Source organism: Cervus elaphus, chromosome 33, assembly GCF_910594005.1.
Source record: "Cervus elaphus chromosome 33, mCerEla1.1, whole genome shotgun sequence".
Classification (NCBI taxonomy): domain Eukaryota; kingdom Metazoa; phylum Chordata; class Mammalia; order Artiodactyla; family Cervidae; genus Cervus; species Cervus elaphus.
The window spans coordinates 73717339-73737622 of NC_057847.1; the positions used below are offsets into that span (position 1 = coordinate 73717339).

The 20284-nt window shown below is 46.1% G+C and overlaps 1 protein-coding gene across 12 annotated transcripts in view; it reads right to left on the bottom strand.

Moving 5' to 3' along the window:
• The window catches only part of CLASP1 (cytoplasmic linker associated protein 1), a 266051-nt gene that overhangs the window by 116526 nt on the left and 129241 nt on the right, over nucleotides 1-20284 (bottom strand). The window lies entirely within an intron of this gene.

The following is a 20284-nucleotide window of genomic DNA, read 5'->3' on the forward strand; positions in this document are numbered from 1 at the left end:
TCTAAATTTTCTAGATAGCAGCAGTGGTGGTTTAATCTCTAAGCCATTTCTGACTCCTGCAACCCCATGGACTATAGCCCACCAGGCTCCTCTGTCTACGGGATTCTCCAGGCAAGAATACTGGACTGGGTTGTCATTTCCTTCTCCAGGGGATCTTCCCAACCCAGGAATCAAACCTGGGTCTCCGGCATTGCAGGCAGATTCTTTATTGACTGAGCTATAAGGGAATTCCTTAGACAGCAGTAGATCCCATCAATATTCCTCGAGTTGTATTTTAAAAAATAGATATATAGAAAGAAAACCATCTTTGAGCATTTTGAGGACCAAAAAATCAAAGCCATCACAGCGCACTGTGCAGAGCACCGAGGGCGTCTGTAGCACGTGTGGGTCACTCGGGGGGAGGGGGAAGGACTAGGAGTCACTGAAAACAGACAAACAAAAAAGAAAATTAACGTCCATAGCTGGCAACACTCATGATTTCTGAAAAAGGGCTTAGACCTTTACTAGTAAGTCTAAAGTAAGTGTTGACCAAAAACAGAAATAATCTGTTTTTCTTGATCTAGTTGCTTCTCAGCTGAACTATGTCTTGCGTCTACCCAAGACCCTAATGTTCCTTACGGCTCACCAACAATCCACTTCAAATCACAGGGCTCCTTATATGCAGCAGTAAGGGAGGAACCGGGCTTCTCAGGTGGCTCAGTGGTGAAGAATCCACCTGCCAAGCAGGAGATGTGAGTTCAATCCCTGGGTTGGGAAGATCCCCTAGAGAAGGAAATGGCAACCTACTCCAATATTCTTGCTTGGGAAATCCCATGGACAGAGGAGCCTGGTGGGCTACAGTCCCTGGGGTCTAAATGAGTTGGACTCAACTTAGCGACTAATCAACAAAACAACAATAAAGGAGGAATCACATCCTCACAAATGCAGAATCCTGTGCAGATCAGCCTCCCCACACATGCCTTTACACTTCGGACCACCTGGCAAGCTGTGCTGTTTCACAGATGGCTCCTTCAATCCATGCATCAATGTCTTACTGATTCAGATGTTCAGTGGCCTATTAGCACAGACTTCCCATATGGACTCAGAAGTGATTATTAAACTGCAGCGCACACTACAAGGCCCCTCCAAGAGTAAAAAGTGAAAAAAAAAATGAAGTTGCTCAGTCGTGTCCGACTCTTTGTGACCCCACGGGCTGTAGCCTACTAGGCTCCTCCGTCCATGGGATTTTCCAGGCAAGGGGACAGGAGTGGGTCGCCATCTCCTTCTCCAGGCGATCTTCCGAACCTGGGTCTCCCACACTGCAGACAGACGCTTGACCGTGGGAACCACCAGGGAAGCCTAGACCCAAGAGTAAAGGCTGGCCCACAGCAGGAGGCCGCCCACCGAGCACCGAGAGCGGAAGCAGGCTCTGTCCTCAGGGGCCCCAGGAGCACCCGGGCAGCCAGCACCACTCGGCCGCCGTGGAGCTGCGGTCACCACTCCTCGGAGACCAGTGACAGCCCCAGGCGGTGGGGAAGGCAAGGAACAGGGGCATGACCACAGCTGTGCTTCACGCAAAAACACACACAATTTGCCTTTCGCTCTCTTTCTAACACAGGTGGGCAGGCTGGGTGGAACTGCGTTCAGTTACTGAGAATTATTTTCACGGGTCAATCTCACTGAACCCCTGGGGTTCCCACCTGCCACGAGGGTGGGTCAGCAAAGACCTCACCTTTCCCCAGGAGCTACACAGAATGCACAAAACCACCACTTTCAGAAGACAGAAGGCAGCACAGAACCGTGACGCCTCAGAGAAGGGAAACAAACAAGGTGTGTTCTTCCAATCACTGCAACTTCCTGCCTGGAGAAAATTTCCGGGCCAGCCCTTACAGGGAAGAGGAACCCAAAATGAACCTGGCAGTCTTGGGAAGTGGAGAAAAGGAAGATCAGACTTCAGGGAGGCTGAGGTGGCTAGAAGTTGCAGCGTGGAGTACTGAAAAAGGGGAAGCCCCATACAAAGAGAGCTCCAGAAATGTCCTAAGTTCTGGGTCACACACGTGAGTGAAATTCTCTAAGGGAGGGCACAAAATGACCAGGAAACTGCAATTTGAACAACTCGCAAAGTTTACACAAAAAGGAAGATTTTCAAGCACTAGAGTTGGGGTGTTTGCAGCGACTCACCAAATGCATTCAGTAGAGCCCCCAGAGAGAGCAGGCCTTAGTAGGGGGCTGAACTATTACACCAAATTGTCCTCTCAGAGCTTAAGAACAGGCCTTAAGGATATGAGATTTGCAAGTGACTTCACTGCGTTGCCAAACATTCTTTAAATAAACACAACAAACCACGGATCCTCAATAATGTAGCAGTCACAATACATAACATCTAATCAAAATTTCCTAAACAGTTGAGAAGCAGAGAAATGTGGCCCATAATCAGGAGGGAAAACCATCAAAAAATAGTGACCCACTAAGAAATGAGCCACTAAGAAATGACAGAGACAGTGGAACTCTCAGATACTAACATGAAACCTGCTATATCCATGTTCAAGAATTAAAGGAACTCACAGGTATAATGAAGGAAAAGGAAGCTAGTTCAAAGAACCAAATGGAACTTCTAGAAATTAAGAATATACAGTAGCTGAAATGAAAATATCATTAAAATGGGATTCAAAGCAGGTTAGGCACTGCAAAAGAAGGGGGAAAATGAGAGAATTTACACACACATGGCAATAAAAATTTAATCAAAATTAGGCATAGATATCAAGAGGGAAGGTGGCGAAATAAGAGGAATAGTCTCAGAGAGCTGTAGGATGATACTGTCACCAAATCAAGTGTCTGTGCGTCAAATACCAGAACGCTGGAGTGTGGAGCAGAGCAGTGTTAACAGTGGCCTCCCAGACCACCCCCGAGGCATGGCGGGCCCTTCCCTCCTCCCCACTGGTGCAGGGATCACTCCATCACCACGCCTCTCTGTGCCGAGCCCACCAGACCAGCCTGTGTCCCCGCCAGCCACATGCTGCACAGCTTCTGGCCACCTCGTCGGTCACGAGCTGACCACTGAAGCCAGTGGCAGGCTGAGCCCATGCCACCTGCCACCTCAAACAGCGAACGCAGTAATGGTCATGTCAACCACCTCTGCTTGACCACCAAGGTCAGAGTCTTCACACCTAGCTCCACCTACCCGAGGATGACGGCGCCAGAGCGGCCTGGTGCTTCTTCAGACCTGGCTTCGCTCAGGAGTCACACCTTTCTTCTCAGGGTGAAACCGCAGCGAGGCAGGCAGGAGCTGGCTGCCTGCTCAGCCACTGGAGGCGCCAGAGTGGGCCCCTCGCCCAAGCAAGGGACCCTCAGCGAGCGGCTGCCAGCTGCCCGCCAGCCACGGGGCAGCACCACAGTGGCTCCTCCCCTCCCCGCTTACATGCATCGAGAGAGCCCTCACTGGGACGGAGGGAAGACGGTTTTCGAGATGCTCGAGTCTGCCACCTTCTCAGTCTGCTAGCTTCCCGATTCAAGTCATTATTCCTTGTTCCAACAACTCATCTCCCGATGTACTGGCCTGTCAGGAGGCGAGCAGAATGAGCTTGGGCTCTGTAACAAAAAGGTTTATTGTGCGGCCCTACAAGGAGATGGGTGGCTCATGCCTTAAAAGCCTCAGACTCCCCAAAAGCTTTCAGCAAAATCCTTTCGCAGGGAAGGTAAGGCAGGGGCATGGTTAGTTGTTTGCTAACTTCTTGGTTTTTTTTGTTCTTGAAGTCAGGTCAAGGTCAGGTAACTATGTTCCTGTAAACCTTCACCAAATGAATGTTATTCTCTGTTCTGACAAGAAAGGGCGAGGTCCCAAGGCACAACTTTCACCCTCTGAGGTCCAGGTCCTGCTGAGAGGAGGCAGAACTCAGCTGGCGGCTCCCTCAGGGCCAGGCCCTCGGACCCGTCCAGCTGACATCACTGAGGGAGCCAGGCGCCCAGGACCCAGCTGGCCCTCAGGCTCCTCAGGCTGCCCAGAGAGTGGGGTACACGTCCAACAGACAGCATCCTTCGCAGATGGCCGCTGCCGTTAGGCCACAGAGTTGGGGATGGGGAGAGTGGTTCACAGCCATCTCAAGGCCTGGGCCTGCAGTGGGCAGGCATGGCCAGGGCTCTGGGGCCCTGCAGGACACAGCCCCCAGCCTGTTCCCCGGGCCCCTCCATCTCAACCACTGGGATGAGGCTGAGTGAGTGAGAGGGCCCTGGGGAGACGGCCAGGATCCACCTCTCACTCACTCTCCACCTGAAGACCACCAGCCCTCCCGTCACTGGTTGAATGGGCCACGTAAGGTCACTCATGGACAGCTGCTCGCTCGGGAGAGAGGCGCACTGTGGCCCCGACCAGTGGCCGAGCGGGACCCCACGAGCGGGTCAGAGACTGTCCTCAAGCAGCCTGTAGCTTTAACAGCTCGTCACAAACTGCTCACACTCCTTGCAGATGTTACGCTGCACACGACACGGCGGCAGCTGCCTCATCACCAGCGCCCGTGTGGAAGTGGCTCCCAAGGGAGGGAAGGGGGACACACAGCCAGTGGAGGGATTTTAGAAACTGAGCTCCATTAGTCCCAACTTAGCCTCTACTCCTCCTACGAAAACAAATCTGATGGCCTGACTTACCTCAATTTCTAACCAGGTCAGAAGTAAATCAACATAAAAACAGAAGGGGGATCAGAATTCGGGAGTTAAGCATGGTGACGGGGATGAGAAGTGATGGTTCAAAGCCCAACAGATAAACAGACACGATAAAAAGCAAACATGCATAAAGAAAAACCCTTGAACCTGCAATGCCCAGAACACCAGTGCCAGCGCAGGGGTCAAGTCGCACGTCCCAAGGCCACAAGCTAACGGTACGATACCAGGTGCTCATCACCACGATGCTGTGACAGCAAGCTTACACGGCCGTGCGTGTGACCCGAGCACCAGCAAAGAAAGCGATTCACGTTTTCTATCTGAGTCAGAAACTCAGGGGAGCAAGGAAAAGGGAATATTCATTTATGAGATTAACAGTTGGACACACTGCTTTACGTTTAGGGATACTTCACCCACAAAGGTGTTTGGAGGACAGAAGTCAATTGAACCTATTATTTGAAATAACCAGTACACCATTTAAAAATAAGTATGCCCTATGGTTCCTAGCTTTTGGGACACCCAGAAATTAAAATCAAATTCAGAACGGGTTAGGCCCTACAAAAAGCATCCATCCAGTTTCAGTGAACTGGGGTTAAATTTCTCTGATGTAGAAGGTGCCGTTCCCGACCCTGACAAACAAGCTGTGTTGGCTGCTGGGCTGTGCAGAGGGCGTCCACTGTGGGTCCAGTCCAGGGTGAGGGGCCTCATGGTCCAAAATGTTTCAGTACCTTTCAACTACATCAATCCATACTGAACTCTGCAAGTCACTTAAATTCCCATTTTCTTTAGGCTTTTCAGCTAAGCAGACATTTGTTAGAACAGAGGCTCTTTTTCTAGAGCTTTAACTAAGGCAAACACATGTGTGAGAGTGAGTATTTTTAGCTATGCAAGCCTATGCTATTACATCAATTTAAAATTTTTCACACATCAAGATAACATCTGTTACATAGAAAATGTTCTCAGAGAAGGATCAGTTCTCCCTGAACCTAAAGAAATAATTAATTCCATCTCCAGACACCACTGCAAGGCTGTCATTCTAAGGGTCACTTCTCTCAGTTCCTCTAATGTTTTAAAAATCACCCGAGTTCCACTCCCCCTTTTACAGAATTGGGACAAGACATTTAAAAATTACACATGAAATTTCTACAGTGTGACAGTGTACTTTTCATCCAACTCTCAATCACTCCTGGTAACCCAATTAACATGCACGGGGAAATGAAAACAGCAGTATAATAGCATGCCCAAAAGAACTGTAGATACAAAAGAGATTTTAAAACACAGGAGAGCTGGGACCTTTTGAAAAAATTAAAAGTCCAGAGTAGTACAGTCACTTGTGGCCTCAGCAGCAAAGTAGCGTAATTCTCAAAACTGAGTAAGTTTGTGAACTTGCACTGAAATCCTGAACAGTGGTCCAGATGCTGGACAGACGCTGGCAATTAGCCACGAGCATAGGCAGGGCAGAAGCAGCCTCTCCACCAGCCTCCCAACTCAGATCTGAAGCCCTAAGGAAGGCCCAGCAGAGCCCCAGCAGCCTCAGGACTCAACTGTAATCAGGCTGGACTGGGACGATACAAAGCAACAAGCCACACACAGACTCTTTGGGTCAAAAGTCATCAAAGACCATTACACACCACTGTGACTACAGTTTCAGGTACCGAAGAGGCAGAAAAACATACTAGTCTAAAGACTGACTTCGAGTTAGGTATATAGAACTCGGAATTACAAGTTTTGACTCATACTGTCCACTTAGAAATATACACACGCACCTGTGAGGACAAACAAAATGTCACAGAAACTAAGAGATACTTGTTCTCCATCATCCGTCTGCCAGGGAGGCCGGGCCCCGAACCACCAAGCTGTTCCTGTCGTCACTCCTGCAGCAGACTCGGACCCACGAGAAGCCAGCGGGGAGAAAATGCCTCACTGCTACACAGAGACAACCAGCTCTGTCTCCCTACATGAGGGCCGCCCCGTTTCACCCACTCCCTGTTACTGAAGCTCTCCTCCCAGGGAATGAGAAATGCGGCACCCAGTAGCTGGAGGATAATTAGCGCTCCAAGAGGGGGCTGCATGGAGCCACGGTGACAAGCTCAAAGGCAGCTGCTTCTCGTAAGCCCCCGAGTTTCTCGTCTTGATCCGCCCCGTATGCCCAGCACACGCCTGTGTGACCGTGAATACACCAGTCTCTGTGACCCTGCCCGACTCTCCTGCCCTGGGCTGCAGAGCGGTGCATGTGCCTCCACTCCTCCTCACCCTGGAACGACCTGTGTGCAGGTCTGTTCTGTCTCTGTGCCGGGGGCAGAGACCAGCAGGGACTTCTCTGGTGTTCTAACACCCACAGCGGAGCCCGGGCCAACTGGTAGGCAATCAAATATTTAACTCTGGCAGTCCACAGGAAAGAAGTCAAAACATGTGAATGAATCAAACCATCCTTCATGTATGTTTTTCAGCTTTCATGACTTCTAAAAAATGCATAAGGCTTCATTAGATAATAAAGTCAAACAAAGTTATAAAAATGTCTGAGAAAGAGAATAATAAGGTAAATACAACCCCGAAAAGTGAAAGTGTTAGTTGCTCAGTTTTGCCCAACTCTTTGCGACCCCCATGGACTGCAGCCCACCACGCTCCTCTGTCCATGGGATTTCAGGCAAGGATACTGCAGTAGTTTGCCATTTCCTTCTCCAGGGGATCTTCTTGACCCAGGGATCAAACCCAGGTCTCTTGCACTGCAGGTAGGTTCTTTACCTACTGAGCTACCAGGGAAGCCCCCTAAATACAACCCTAAATGTTTTTTAACCTTCCTGATTTCTCACCAGTCAGAAATATCTTTATTCTTTTTTTCGGATAAAGCATAAACCTATTTAAAATTAAAGTCAAAGTATAATCCCCCAAATAAGACTATTCACAATGATATATGACATATACACATGCATTTCTAGACTTCAGTGTATATACAAACCTATCAATATACACACATGTGCACAAAAACCAATCAATACACACACGTGCACAAAAACCATTCGGCCCACTACCAATATTTAGCATTTTTCTATATCAGTCTAATCCATTTTAAAGACTATTATTATACTGCTCACATTTATAATATTTGACCAATGACTTACAGATAGCTCGATTATTTCAAATCTTTCACCCTCATAACACCGCGGCAGTCACGTGTTTAAAGTGCAACAGTGAATGCACACTTATGTCTATACCTAACTGTGTGCCGGGCCTGTGTTCGGGGCCCTCGTCGAATCCTCCTGACAACCCCAAGAGAGAAGTACCATCATGACTCCGCAGTAAAGATGGAAAATCTTATATCCAGACAGAAGTGCCTAAGGGGACACAACTAATAAATAAGAGGGGTGAAGGAAGAGTTCAGATCTATGTCTGTCTGACTCAAGATCCTGGGATCCGAGTCGTGACGATAAACGACCACACGAAACAGTAACTCACGTAAACTGGCTGCTGTGCACTGGGCACCTCTGCTTAGACCTTCCTGTGCATCATTTTCTCTAATTCTTGTAACAGATGCTCGCTTACTTAAGAAAATTACTTAAGGTAATTTCTTAAACACAGAGCCATCAGTATCTCTTATGACTATAGACACAGCAATCCTCAACAAAGTATTAGCAAACCAAAGCTAGCAACATATAAAAACTATCACTATGGCCAAGGAGGATTTAGCCCAAGAATGCAATATTGGCTTAATATATAAAATTTAATTAATTTATTAATACATCATATTAACAGACTAAAAGACAAAAACACATGCTCAACAGATGCACTAAAAAATATTTGCAATACTAGGGGTGGGGAAAGACCTTTCATGCTAAAAATACCACAAATAGGGGCTGGAAGGGAACTCCCTTGACCTGATGAAGACCAGCTACAAAATACAAAAAGCACACTATTAAATCTTATTTAACAGGGACAGACTATATGCTTTCCCCCTAAGATCAGGAACAAGACAAGAAGCCTGCTCTCACCAATTCTATTCAACAGTATACTCAAGGTTCTAGCCAGGACAATTAGTATAGAAAAAACATGTGGATTAGATAAGAAGAAATAAAATTATCTCTCTTCACAGATGACATAATCTGCATATATAAAGTTCTAAGGAATTCACTAAAAAACTAGTAGGACAAATAAATTATTTCAGAGAGACTGCAGGATTAAACCAATACAGAAAAACTCATTGTATTTTTATACATCAGCAGTGAACAATCCAAAAATGAAATTAAGAAAGTAATTCAATTAACAATAGCATCAAGAAAAATAAAATACTTAGAAGTAATTTTAACAAATAGAATGTTTGCATGTTTGCTGAAAACTATGTAATGTTATTGAGAGAAACTAAAGACCTACTAAATGGAAAGACATTTCATGTTAATGGATCAGAAGACTATGGCACAGAACTAATTCAGATTATGCAGTAAAAAGAAACATGAACATTTTTTGAGAAACAGAGGAAGGCATTAAACCACCTTCCCTACAGATGGTTCCAAAACAAAAGGATCTACCTGCCCGCTTGTCAAAAAGCCCTGGGATGGTCTCAACGACAATTTTCTCAGGGTCACAGAAGAAATGTATCATTTACAAAGTAAAGGAAAAAAGCTAAATTAGGTATCTGCTTCCCCTAAAAGGCATCAACTTTTAAACTCTTCCTAAACTCTCTGTGGCCTCCCTGTGACTTGGAAGTTCAAGTTCAGGGCACAGGGTCACCTGAGAGTTGATCTGGTCTCAGTACTCCTTTTGTTGCTTCTAAAATAAAACTAGATGGATGCCTGGGAGCAAGTCTCCTCTCTCTGGAGGGTGTGGGGTGTGGCAGGGGTGTTACTGGATAGAACACTTCCTCGGAACACCAAGAGCACAACACGTTCGGCTTCCTTCCCTCATCTCTTCAGCATCTATTTACCAAGTGCACCTCTGTGCCGGGTACTCTGCAGGGAACTGGGAGGAAGGCAGAAAGGCGTGGCTTTTATCCTGGAGCTCACGGTCCAGCGTGGGAAACAGACACACACAACTCACAGCAGCCGTGACTCAGCGTGATGCTTTGCTCAAGGCACGCACAGGATGTGCCAAGTGAATACTGCAAAGGGGCACAGAGAAGAGAGACCAGGAAACTCAGAAAGGAGCCGCTGCCTCCCACCCACACTCCGTGACTCACACCGCTGCTTGGGTCTGCAGCGGAGGACTTAACATGAACCGGGGCTGTGAGATGCTCCAAATGGGCACACAGCCTACATAGAGCAGGCACGTGGTAGACAGAGAACACAATCCGAAGACTCCTCGTGGACAAACGTAGGAGGGGCAGGGGGCTTCTGGCGGGGACGGCGAACAAAGCAGCGAGCGGCCAAGGCACACAGATGGGTCCAGGAGCCCCGCAGTTCTGGGGCTGTCCCCATCCTGGGCACCAGGAACACTGGACCGAAGGCAAAGTCTCCAAGTCATGTCCAGAAGTTTGAGTTATCAAGTTGGCATCTCTTGACCTGTCTGGATGCCCAACTTAAACTAACCATGTTAATACAAAGCCTTCCCCAAAGAAAAGAACCCACAGCAATATAGCGATAGCAGGTATAGAAGATCAGTCTTGAAGAAGAGTATCTCTCTACACACCTCAAAAAGACTATAAACTCCTTGGAACCAATCAAAAGGGAGGGCACAAACAGATGGCTACTTTATCATCCTGAGTATCAACAGGCTCTCGGGGGAGCAGTAGGGAAGACCGGGATGGACCAGCCTTTCTGCCGGAAGAGCTGGCCACGGAGCTCAGGGAAGACTTAAACTGTCTCTGTATTAACACGGACTGGTGAGCTCCATGAACTCTGGCCAGATGGAAGGCCCGGCTTTACATTCTACCAGACCCGGCTCTGGACACATCCAGGGTAAGAGAAACGCAGGAGGAGCCGCCCCAGAGGGCACCTCTCCCTCTCATGCTCCCATCACCCGTGAGGGTCCCGGAGCGGGGACCTGGGACCATCCTGCTGCTCTTCCGCCAGCCACCCAACCCCAGGCCAATCAGCTGGAGGAGGAAAAGTGACACAGGAGGCTTAACTCACTGGTCACCTAAGCCATGCTGTCTCTTCCAGATGCCACAGGTGCTCTGGGGTAGAAGACAGTCCTCATACAGCTTGGAATCCATCCTGCTTCAGCCCCTACAGAGTCTGGTAGAAAGTTAGTCAATTCACTACTGACTCATATTCACCAAGCATGAATTTTTAACTCCTTTCAAGCCTTTTCTTCTAGGGAACAAGATTATCAAAAGGATTATCAAAGGATTACCCTAAATCCTATGACACACAGATCAGTCAAGCTCAAGATAGTTCCAAAAGAGATTCCAAGAAAGAATTAACCACCATAGCAAACAAAAATCCACCGTGTTTTTTAAAGAATTTAGCACTCTTTCCTAGAAAGTATCTCTGAGTAAACGCTCAAGAGTCTGAGTCTGTCACATTTTCTGCAACTATTTTTGTGTCTTCTTTCTCTAGTGCGATCTTCATTCAAATCTGAATTCCTATCTTGCCATCTGAAAGTTAAAATCACATTATAGTTAGTTGATGGTTTTCTATAGTACAAAAGTAAGAATACAGCCTTTGAATAACTATAACACACAGAGACCTAAAACCAATTTACTGCCGCTAAGGCCCTAGTATATTTTATTGAACTTTTTCTCATAGCTACTTGGGAACTGACAATGCTGTAATTATTTACATAATTACAAAGCGGTCGAAATGCTGCTGTGACTGCCTATCCTAGCCGCACTCAAACCCAGTTCACATTTCTGTACAAAGAAACCCAAGTAAACTAAAGGTACCAAACAAAAACTTTAGGATTAAAAAAGAGGATCTTTCGATTGTTTTCTTTTCCAATTTCATTTTTATAAAAATCAAATGTATACACTTACTCAGCCCCTGAACCTGGCTGTAAGAAGAGCTCGTGAAGCCCATTCCAACTATTTTACTATTTTTTTCTGTCTTGCTCAACCAATTCTCTCAACTCCAAAGATTAGTGAGTAGATCTGTTTTCAATGTCTGGGTATCTGTGCCAGAGGTGGCTGTGTGCAGAGGTGGTACACTCATGCGTGCAGCTGGGTGACGGCGGAGTCTGGACCCAGCCTCTGTGCACGTCCACCAGGAGGATGGGCCAGGGAGAGCCTTCCGACATAGTCAACAATTTCATGCTGGATAAAGGCCTGGCATTTCTAGCACAGCGTAAACCAGCCAGTGTGCGGTCACACCAAGAAAGCTGAACAGTAACTGGAGTTCAGTCTTCCCCGCGTGACTCCAGCTTTGGGAGGCAGCACGCAGACAGGTAAAATACACAGGTTTCAGAGAGTTCTTCTCCAGACCTCAAAACCCGGCACGGTTTCTTAGTTTGGACAAGTTACTAAACTTCTCTCTGCCAGTCTTTCATCTGTAGAATAAGTATCACTCACACACCCATGATCTGTGTATTCAGAAGATGTTCATGTGTCCCTCAACCGGATGCTGACAGTTCAGAGCCTGAAGCACTTCCACTCTCAGAGCTGACAGCCAGCAGCATGGTAAGGCTTCAGAGGCCCAGGGAAGGGGCCCTGAGAAGTCTCCGCACGGTTGCGTCTGGAAACTGAGCAGATGTTAATTAAGCTGGGTGACAAGGAGCGCGGACTCCAGTGGGATCCACGTGTGTGAAGCCCCTGGGCCGAGATAACCCAAGCGGCAGTCAGAACTGATCCCGAGACAGCACAGGCACATAGACTGCCATAATTACTAATTATAACGACCCTAATGTCTACATGGTAATAAGTTATAGTAGGGCATTTAACTAGGCAGTTACTTCTCACAAATCCACCAGCAATGCTGGAGACTTCCCTGGGTCAGGAGGATCCCTGGGAGAAGGGAATGCAACCCACTCCAGTATTCTTGCCTGGAGAACCCCATGGACAGAGGAGCCTGGCGGGCTACAGTCCATGGGGTCGCAAAGAGCTGGACACAACTGAGCGACTTTCACTTCACTTCTCATAGAAGTGCTCAAAAACTAACTACAGTGAAGACATTTATTTTCAGTGAACATATGTGGACATGTTTACTATTTCATAGGAAAAGGGCAACGTTTTAAGCACCGTGAACTGCTGTGAAAAAATTCTGTATACTGATGACTGAAAACTGAACTTCCAGGAAGTGGCAACTAATCTTTCAACGCCTCAGATAATCTCTGAATGTCATAGTGACAAAAATCGCAATGGATTGTTTCACTGATTCAACATTCTTTTCTCCTTTTGACTATACAACTTATGTTACCTTTGAACTTGCCCTAAAGGGGTATTGTGCTTAATTAATGTCAGAACCCAAACCCCACAAATATCAGACCTACACCTTGCATTCATCTGGAAATGTCATTTTAATTATCACTGTACCAACCCTGACCCAATTCTTCTCGACAACCACTACACAGGAGCAAAAGCAAGTCAGCTGGAAAAATCTAGAGCCAAATTTGGAAGAGGTTCCCAACCAGAACATCTCATATTAAAGTGACTGCACCCAGAGCTGTCTGCCTCTCATGCAATAATCCCTCAAATCCTCCACCCCTGATTTAATGACCGCATTCTCAAGAACCCAAGAGAAGCAAATATCATATTCCAATATAAAAAGACAGGAAAATAAGATGACAACTGAAAAGAAATACCTATATTCTAGTAAATTATAATCCTAATACCAGCCCCATCCCTACTCCAAGATACAAACCCACTTGGAATTCACACAAATAGAATTCTAAGCCCTAGTGTCTAAAACTACAATCGTTTCTCCACCCTCAGAACTGCTCCTCCCCCAAAAGCCCTGCTCCAGCCGGTCCCAGCACCACACAGTCAGACACAGTCTCCCCACACATCATCCTGAGATGCGGCCAGAGAGTTCCCTGCTGGCTCTCACCTTCACCACCACTCCCACACTGAGGCTGTCTTCATTCCATTCTGCCTCATCTCTTAGCTGGATTTCTGCTATTAAAATAGTGTCCAAACCAGTCTCTTTGCCTCCAAGTTTTTTTTAAAAAGTAACAATAGATGTTTTAAATACACAGAACATTAACGTGAAGAGAACCTAATCTCACCACCTAGACAGTTTTGTTGTGCAGTGGTAAAGAATCTGCCTGCCAAAGCAGGAGACGTGGATTCGACCCCTCAGTTAGGAAGAGACTCTGGAGGAGGAAATGGTAACCCACTCCAGTATTTTTGCCTGGAAAATTCCATGGACAGAGGAGCCTGGAGCCTGGTGGGCCACAGTCCTTGGGTTGCAAGGACTTGACTGAGCACGCATGCAAAGAAGAGGTAAGATTCTGACAATACAATGAATTCCATCACCTAGACAAACTCTGCAACCTCTTTCAAAAGAACAAAATCAACAAAACATGGTTAAATAATTGAAATATTAGAAGAAAACAAAATGAGATTAAAAAGCTTCTCTACCCAACTCCCTTACTACTTTCCAGCATTTTGTTTTATTTTTGTTTTGTTTTGTTTTGGCCATGGCGGCTTATGGAATCCTAGTTCCCCCAAACCCCAGCCCCCGTGCAATGGAAGTACGGAGTCCCAACCACTGGAGCATTAGGGAATTCCCGGTTTGGGGTTTTAATGAAGCTTCTATTTTCGAATAGGATCCAAGCTACAGAAAAGTTGTGAAGACAGTACAGGGGGTCCCCGACTCCCCACACCCTGTCTCCCTGTTGTTAACATAAATAATAGTCTGGGACATTTGTTATAATTAATGAACCAATACTGATACAATATTATTAACTCGAAGTCCACAAACAGGTTTTATCAGAGTTCCCTACTTTCCCCACCATCCTTTCTTTGTCCCAGGACCCTATCCAGGACACCACACGACATTTAATCACCACCACGCTCCTCTGGGTTGTGACATTTCTCAGACTTCCTTGTTCTAGACAACCTTGACAGTTCAAGGAGTGCTGGTTGGGTAGTTTACAGAAAGTCCTTCAACTTGGGTTTGCCTGAGGTTTCCAAGTGTAGATAGAGCTTATGGGTTGAGAAAGAAGATGCTCAGAGGTAAAAGGCCATTCTCCTCACATCTTGTCCAGAGCACACGTGGTCGACATGTCCGCTGACGCTGACCTCAGTCGCCTGGCTGAGGCGGTGCGTGTCAGGTTCACCTCTGGAAGGGCACTGTCCCCCTTCCTACACCGTCCCCCTTCCTACACCGTCCCCCGCGAAGGCGACACCACATACAGCGCACAGAAAGCCGGGAGTCATGCTCCCCGCCTCTGGGGGGACGGCCACAGAAACCATTTACGTTCATTCTGCATGGAGACTTGCTTATACACTTAGTCATTGATACGCATCAGTACAGCCTCATCAACACTTATGCTCTGGGTTACAATCCAGCACCACTTCACAGCTCAAACTGTTCTCGCTCTAGTCCGTGGCTGCTGCCTGTGACCGCTGACAAGCCTCCATCACGTTTGTTTTGCCAGCGCATGTTCTTACTGTCTGGCGCTACAGGACAGCCAGGCTGACTGCATACACTCCCTGTTCCAGCCCGAGGATCTGCAAACCCCACGGAGCCCGGTGGTGGCAGAAACCAAGACAGGGGCACAGGCTGGCAGCTTCTTTTTAAGACGCCTCATTCTACACCTGATTCTGTACCTTGTTTCTCTGGAGGGGACTTTCACATCTAAACGAAAACATCAACCACATCATGTCAAAACTTAAACCCAACGTTCCCCTCCCATTAGACTGTGTCCCCGTAACAGGTCTGTGTGCCCTCAGGCACTAAGCCAAGTCCAAGTCCTTGCAGTGCCATGGACCGCAGCCCACCAGGCCCCTCTGTCCACGGGACTGTCCAGGCAGGGGCACTGGAGCAGGTTTGCCATTTCCCCCTCCAGGGGATCTTCCCGACCCAGGAGTCGGACCTGAACCTCCTGCGTCTCCCACATCAGCAGGCAGACGCTCCGGACTGCACCCCAGTAACACACAAGACGGTATTTACGGGCAGGCCAGCCGGCTACGTGCATCACTCATTCACTCCTCGCAGTGGCACAGGAATCACTGCCCTCCCCCACCTGGAACACGAGGGAACCGGGGCCCCCTACACACACACACACACACACACACACACACACACACACACACACTCACACACACACACACACACACACTCACACACACACACACACTCACACACACACACTCACACACACACACACACACTCACACACACACACTCACACACACACTCACACACACACACTCACACACACACTCACACTCACACACACACTCACACACACACACTCACACACACACACACACACACTCACACACACACACTCACACACACACACTCACACACACACTCACACACACACACACTCACACACACACACACTCACACACACACACTCACACACACACACACACTCACACACACACTCACACACACACACTCACACACACTCACACACACACACACACACACACTCACACACACTCACACACACTCACACACACACACTCACACACACACTCACACACACACTCACACACACACACTCACACACACACACTCACACACACACACTCACACACTCACACACACTCACACACACACACACACACACACTCACACACACACACTCACACACACACTCACACACACACACTCACACACACACACTCACACACACACTCACACACACACTCACACTCACACACACACTCACACACACTCACACACACACACACTCACACACACACACACTCACACACACACACACTCACACACTCTCTCAGACAAAGGGATTCTGAAGTCCACACACCTACTCGCACTTGTCCACTCATGATTCAGTCACCTAGACCCCAAATCTACTTGCAGGACAGGTGACAGTTTTTGGATAATTTAACCAGTCTGCACCAAACTGAGAACTTCAAGGAACAACTTGCAAACTTCTCAGAGGTAAATTTATTTCACTTAAAAGGCCAGCATTTATTCTAAACAACATCATTTCAATTTTCTTTTTTTGTAACTGGTGTTAGTGTCCCTTGTTTTCTGAAATGAGAGAGAGGATGGAGCTCTTTAGCTATCGTGATGTTACATGTGGTACCATTAAAGTTTCACCCTGCCTCAGTCTCTGCCCAGGTTTTTAAAGTTGAAATCTGAGACGTGAACAGCCTGCAACAAAAGCCTCAGCTTGTTAGCATGGCCTAGAAGGCCCTTGCCATCTTCCCCTGCACTTCCCCCTGCAAGAATACCACACTGCTTTCAAAAACAAACTCATCACCTTCGTACAATGATTTCCAATCCCAGAACACCCCACATGCCCCCCCACCCATCCATCACTGAGCGAACAACTGATTAGGGATGGCATATTTTCACAGTGTCTAAAACACTATTTGTCTAAACAGGCTAATGCCTGTTTTAATAATAGCTCTTTGAATGCTTACAGATTTTAATTATTCCTTAAGGCATCTATATTAAAAATGGCACAATTTCAGAATCAAAAAACAAACTAAAGTCAGGATTTTATCAAAACAGCTGGGTGGACACTTGCTGGCAGGAAGGTAGGTCTAAGATGGCCAAGTCCAGGGCCGCCAGCCCATCTAGAGAACTCAAACCTCCCGTCCCCCCCACCTCCTCCTCATGGGGCTGCTGGGAAAATCTGAAAATAAAAACAAACAAAAGACATTTCGGAAAACGCTTTGAAAATACTAAAATACACAATACCATAGTAGAAAATGGTTGGCATTGTATTTTGCATACTGTTGTGGGTTCCTTATTGAAGATGGGCTGACAGAGGAAGATACGAATATGCCCCTGCTACAATGAACAGCGTTTAACTGTTGTCTCCTACTGCATCTGCAGCTCCCCAGGGTAACAGGTACCAGTGCTTTTAAAGCCTGCATTTTAGGTAACAGTGACTACGGAGGTAGGTCATTTGAAACGAATTACCAATTGAGAGAATAGTCTTTATTTTAAACTCAGAGCCTTAAGGTTTTCTCCATAGTCTTGAACATAAAGTGATCAACCAGACAATTATATTTCCCTGTTGTTTAAAAAAACAAAATCTAAAATACAACATAAAACAAATGCTACTTCTAAGTAACACACTTCCAAATCCTCAAATGACGGGTTCTGAAAGAGGTCACTTCAGAACATGAATTATTTAGCTCTCCTGCCCGGGTATTGATTTCCTACAGCAACTTAACCTGATTACAGAATACTGTAATGAGGAGGGAAATAAAAATGAGCACTAGCAGTATACGCTTTCAACTCTCAGTTTTAAAATACAAATAACAAGCATAACCCAGAATTCCAGTATGACTGTTTTCAGCAAACTCAACCAAACTAAGTTTCTAAAGGCATATACACGCCTTCATCGTCCACGACAAAAGAACGAACACAGAGCAGACGAGCCGCACGCACGCCAGCTTCCCCACAGGAAGACAAACGAACACTTGTTACTGTGCACAATTTACTCTGTGTAATACCTGCTTCAGCTGAAGGGTTTGGAAACCCTGAGACAACAAATTAAAAGCCTGCCAGGAAACCCGTCCCACCGGAAAGCGAGACATGGATACAGGTGACTCACATCACGGCCACAGCATTCTTCCAACACAAACCTTGTTCACATGGAGCTCTTTCGCATCCTCTCAATGCTCCCAAAACCTGGGCAAAACCTCCGTGGAAAGACCAAAGGCTAATCAATTAAGACCTGTGATATACAATGCCACTTTCATAGTTCTCCAGTTCCATTTTTACATTTAAAAAATGCAAACCTTTAAAAAGGAAAAATTTTTACACGATGATTCTCAAGAAAGATGCAACCCCTCCGCTACTCTGATTTATATGTGCTTTTTTTCTACCCTCTGTTGGAAAACCATAGAGATTTCCAATCAGTAGATTCCTTTCAAGACAGCCTATACTTACTAACAAATGTCTTGTAATTGCAAAAGAATTTACTTTCATGAGCCGTTTACTGTGAATACAAGAGACAGGGAAAAAGTTAAAAGCACATGAACAAACAGAGGCTGATGAAAACGCAGCTAATCTCAGCCTCCGATGCCCAATTCCTCTCTCCTAGTCCTTGAGGGTCAACATTAACAGAGCCACAAGTTTCATAATTTTTCCCTGCCTCAATGCAAACAGCCATAACAGTTATTTGCCTGATTCACCCATGATATTTAGCTATCAAAGCAATGATAAAATGCCCTAAATATCTTTGTTCTGAGTTAAACAGCAGTAATTACAAACACTTTCCAGAATATATTAGAACAGCCTACCTTTCCCAGTGGTCATGACTGTCGGTGATGGAGGCACAAGTGAAAACGCCGCTCTGAAAGCTACACCTGCTCACAGCCGCCGACGCCCCAGCAAACTCTCCACCCACGGGTTTCTCCAGCGCTCGGAGCACCAAGGACAGCGGCCGCCCCATTCCAAAATAAAAGCCTACCCTCCACAGAACAGTGACTTGTTCAAGGAGCAGGGGCCTTCTCTATCTGACGTTACTCTGTCAGAGAACCGTCTTTTTTTTTTTTCCTGGCAAGTGCAATGAGTTTATTTTTTTTCTTTTTCTTTCTTTTTTTTTTTTTTCATTTATTTTTATTAGTTGGAGGCTAAGGATGGCAAGAACTGTCTTTAAAAATGGTATGGAAAAAAATTTTAACCAACTACTTGATCAACCCCCACCCCATGGAAAAAGAGAATTTCTTAACATAAACTTTAAATAAGAATAAAGTACAAAGGCTATCTTATTTCCACACGGAGGATGATAGAGTAAGCTGTCACCTGCAGCTTGAGCTACTGAAGCTGGCATCAGAAACAGTCTCTTCCAGGCTACTCTAGGGGGTGGTCTCCCTGGGCAGCACAGCAAGCTGGCCAGTCTTGTGATATATCATCCCTGCAGCCGTGACTATGGAAACACTTTCCTAAGACACTGAACCAGAATCCCAAGCCTTGTAACATGCAGAGTATAATAAACAAGTAGGGGGAGCCCATGATCAGCACTCGATCCACTTATTCACAATCACTGTTTTAAAATACTACATCATAACGGTTTAGCTTCTTAATAAAGAAGACTTTAAATTAAAGCTCTGTCCTAGCTACACTGGACAACAATTCAGAGCTTACCTAAAACTAACAATTCACCATTGAGTCTATTTGCTTTCACACTTGTATTTCTCACTTCCAACAACTTAGAAATGATATCTAACATTTTTCAAATAACAAATTATTTTAGTAAAACAAAAGAAGGCAGGCTGCATTTTACAGCAAAGTAATACCCTAGATATATGGGTATGGGTTAATAATTTTATGATTATTATCTAGTTTATAGTTTGTCAGCAAATAAGTACTTTTCTTTAGCTACAGATTTATTATAGAATTTTCATAGATTTAACCAGCATGATAGTTTCATTCTTTCCTCATAAACATGTTAGCCTTCCTCAAGAAACTCAAAAGCATGCACATTTTTAACCAAATTAACATCTATGGGCCTCATTTCAATCAGCTCCAATTAAAGATCATTAAGTGGCTGCAGATAAAGGACAATGACTAGTCTATAATTACTGGCTCTTTCATGCTGAAAATCCAATTCTCCCATGAGCATACGCACATCTGCATGATTTAAAATGTACATAGAAAATAATTTGCTTTTTGAAACC